Below are 4,301 nucleotides of genomic sequence, written 5' to 3'. Positions count from 1 at the left end.
TAAGTCAGGCAGAGAAGGACAGATATCATATGTTTGCACGTATAAGTGGATTACGAGGAACTTAATGGAGGACCATGGGGGAGAAGGGGAAAAATAGTATGGGAGAGGGAGGGAGGCAAACCATGAGAGACTCTTGAATGCTGAGAACAAACTGAGGGCTGATGGGGTGGGGGAGAGGGAAAGGGGGTGATGGGCACAGAGAGAGCACTTGTTGGGAAGAGCACTGGGTATTATATGGAAACCAACTTGACAATAAACTATTTAAGAAAAATAAAAATAAAAAAATAAAAGATCAGCCTGGGTTCAAACGTTCAGAAAATATGAGTTAAAGAAAGACAAAGTGGACAGGAGCAAATTGAACCAGAAATGATCCATGAAGTCTCATCAAGCTGAAGAAGGTGCAGTCTCAGAATAAAAATCTCCACCAAGAAAGCAACAAACTGAATGAAAAGAGACTCACAATTAGCTGATGGGTGTAACTTGATTTTATCTGGAGTGAAATAAATACCTTAGGCCTTAAGAAAGTGACTGATGGGTTTTGGTTCTTGTGACAGCAGCATAGACCTCAGGCTGTCCGAACAGTTTAACCCAAAACATGGATATCAGGCCAAATTATACAACTATGTCAACAATATGAATGGCAAAATTAAGAAAGAAGAATCTAAGAGATTCCTATATGCCCTGTTTTCTCAGTTTGGCCACATGCTAGATATAGCTTTAAAGATGTGAAGATGAAGGGGCAAGCCTTTTGTTATTTTTAAGGAACCAGGCTCATCCACAAATGCCTTGAGACAGTTATAAGGATTTCCACTTTATGGTAAAACAATGCAAGGGGAGCCTGGGAGACTCAGTCAGCTAAATGTCTGACTTTGGCTCAGGTTATTATTTCGTGGTTCATGAATTGGAGCCCCACATCAAGCTGTCTGCTGTCAGCATGGGGCCTGCTTTGGCTCCTCTGTCCCCCCTCTCTCTGCCCCTCACCTGCTAGTCCACTCTCTCTCAAAAATAAACAAACATGTAAAAAAAAAAAAAAGAAAAGAAAAGAAAAACAAGGAGAATCCATTATGCAGAAACAGATACTGTTATTATATCTAAAATGTGTGACACTTTTGATGACCAAGAAGGAAAAGGAAAAAGCAAAAACCGTAGACCAGACAACAAAAAGCCTGGTCAGGGAATATCATATGCAGCAAATACCCAAGGAAATTCAAAATCAAATCCTCCAGTGCCTGATTACCCTCCAAATGATATTTTATTCCTTACTAATCTGCCAAAGGAGACTAATGAGATAATGTTATCCATGCTGTTTAATCAGTTTCCTAGTTTCAAGAGTGTGTTTGGTACCTGGGAGGTGTGACATGGCTTTTGCTGAATTTGAAAATAACGAACAGGCTGAAGCTGTCAGGGATGTTTTACAGGGATTTCAAATCACACCGTCCCATGCCATGAAGATCACTTATGCCAAGAAATAACATATGTTGATAGTTGTCTTTAAAGGACTTGGTGTTATTTATAGTGCTCGTTTTGATAACATTTGGTCAGGCCATTTTGACAGTTGGGGGTGAGGGGCAGTGAGTGTTAAATTTTTGTGAATGATTCCAAAAAATACCTAGTCTTTGTTTTGCATTGATGAACTATGAAATATACAGTCCTGAAATTTGTACAATAAACTTTTATTTGTATTCAAAAGAAAGAAGGAAAGAAAGAGAGAGAGAGAAAGAAAGAAAGAAAGAAAGAAAGAAAGAAAGAAAGAAAGAAAGAAAGAAAGAAAGAAAGAAAGGAAAGAAGGGGGGGGAGGAAGGAAGGAAGAAAGGGAGAAGGGGAACCAGGTAACCAATAAAGGATCAGGATACAGACAGAACACCTATGGGCCCTATGTCCAAATCAGTGTAACCTTTAACAATGCCTTTATTTACTTATTTTTAACTTTTAAAAAAATATTTATTTATTTATTATTTTTTGAATGAGAAAGACAGAGTGTGAGCAGCAAGGGGCAGAGAGATAGACACACACAGAATCTGAAGCAGGCTCCAGGCTCTGAGCTGTCAGTACACAGCCCAAAGTGGGGCTTGAACCCATGAACCACGAGATCATGACCTGAGCTGAAGTCAGATATTTAGTCAACTAAGCAACCCAGGCATTGCTGGCAATGCCTTTAAAATTGTAAGGGAGTATGATCTCAAATTAGAATTTTACATACAGGCTGCGAGTCGATTGTGAAGGATGAATAATAGCATTTTTCTGATATGTAATGGCATTTTCTGATAAGGCTTCAAAAAAATCTCCCATTGACCCATTAACAGCAAAGAGTAACTGGAAGATTTATTACAGTTAAAATAATTCATCTACTAAAGTTAAAGCAATTAATTTACTACAGTTAAAATAATTAAACTTAGACATAGACAACACAGAAAGTACGGAATCCAATACAGGAGAGAGATACACAAAAGAAACTAACAAGAATGCGGTGAAGCCAAATCCTAAAACAGAAGTTGTAACACAGGTCTAGAGGACAGTCCGTCCAGACGGAAGTTGGAGGACAGTGACTTCCACAAGGGATCCTGCCAAGAAGTTAATGTTAATGATAGAACAACTAAAGTATTTCAGTGTATTTTCTGGGTCATCCATGAGGTCAAAGAAGTTGGCAATTAACAAATTACACAGGAAAAAGAGAAAAGAGAAAACCAAGGCAGTCATTAATTCCAGGACAAATAAAACATTGCCTAAGAAAAGTCATTGTAATCACAGTACAATACTTCTCTTAGCTCTGAATAATATTTGCATTGTCATAAATTCATGAACATTAAACATTAATTCAACCAAAAAGAGTGATATATAAACTACATTAGGAACATTAAGGAAGAGGAAGTATTTACCTCAAAGAGAAGCAAATATATATCTTCCATAATAGAAGGTTATTAAATAATATCGAAAACAGAAAGACCAAGAAATGATAACTTAAAAATGAGATTCATAAAAGCACAGTGTAGGGAATATTGTCAATGGGACTGTAATAGTGTTGTATGGTGACAGATGGTAGCTACACTTGTGGTGAGTACAGCATAACGTAGAGAGATGTGGCATCACTATGTTGTACACCTGAAACGAATGTTAACACTGTGTGTCAACTAGACTCAAAGAAAAATGTTTTAAATGTGATTTACAATACAGAGGCAACCAGCAGAAGAAACAGCTCTAAAGGTTAAATATACAGCCTTGATGATGAAAAGAGGGCAATAGAAAATACTAGGCTTTCTCTGTAAGCATAGCACAACTATTTGACTTTTACGATTATTTACATGTATAACTTTGTTTAAAGAAATAATTAAATATAGAAAAGATTTTTCATGTTTCCAGGAAGAAAATAAACAGGACTGGCAGAAGAAAAGCTAAAATTTGCAATGGATTAAGAAAACAAAGTGTGACTTAACATTTGTATACAATCAAGAATTGATGCTGTTTAGTAAACATCAAGTATTCTCAAACACTCCACCTTCAGGGAATTCACCACATATAAGGTCATCTTTCAAAAACATTAATTAATTAATTAATGTAATTATTTTAAAATAAAATTGAGCCAATCAAAAGCTCAATGTAATGGGGAAAAATGCAAAGGATATGTTTACAGAACAGAATACATTATAAAATTAGGCAATTAACATATATTAATTTTTTTAAATTAAGACATTTGTTAAGGGGTGGTGGGAGAATGTGTATGTATGTGGTAAGTGTCTGGACACCTGGTGGCTCAGTCAGGTAAGCATCTGACTCTTGATTTCTGACTTACAGGATTCCTGAGTTTGAGCCCATGAGGTTCCTGGCTCCACACTGAGAGTGCCAGGCTGAGAGTACAAAGCCTGCTCAGGACACTCTCTCTCTCTCTGCCCCTCTGCCGCTGGCAGTCTCTGTCTCTCTCTCTCAAAATTAAATTAAAAAAAAAATATTCTTAAGTGATAAATGTGTGTCAAACCCTGTCTAAAACTGAAATGTGTGTTTCAGGAAATGGAACATAATGATTTCAACCTTTTTTTAGTCTTTCTCATGTTTTTTTCCCGTCAAGTTAGAAGTACTAATAGAAAATACTTATTGAAGTGTTTGCAATTTCTTTAGTTTCTTCTTTTTTGAGTGTCTTCATTTTTAATAAATCAAAATAATCTGAATAATCTTCTTAAATTAGCCTTCATAGTCTAATCCTATTTAGTAACATTTTGTTTCCCTCTGAGATGATGATCTTTCCTTGTGCACCTATAAAAAGAACAATATCTGAATGTAACTTAACAACAACCAGGGTTATTAGGAGG

The 4,301-nt window shown here is 36.3% G+C and overlaps 1 pseudogene; it reads left to right on the top strand.

Moving 5' to 3' along the window:
• The first annotated feature begins 595 nt into the window (after positions 1 to 595).
• LOC144243171 (U2 small nuclear ribonucleoprotein B''-like) lies at positions 596 to 1,472 on the top strand (annotated as a pseudogene).
• Positions 1,473 to 4,301: the final 2,829 nt, after the last annotated feature.

The sequence above is a fragment of the Crocuta crocuta genome, unplaced genomic scaffold (genome assembly GCF_008692635.1).
Source record: "Crocuta crocuta isolate KB4526 unplaced genomic scaffold, BGI_CrCroc_1.0 scaffold26, whole genome shotgun sequence".
Taxonomy (NCBI): Eukaryota; Metazoa; Chordata; class Mammalia; order Carnivora; family Hyaenidae; genus Crocuta; species Crocuta crocuta.
Note: the sequence above shows the minus strand (reverse complement) of the source record. Positions and strands in the feature narration are given on the sequence as shown.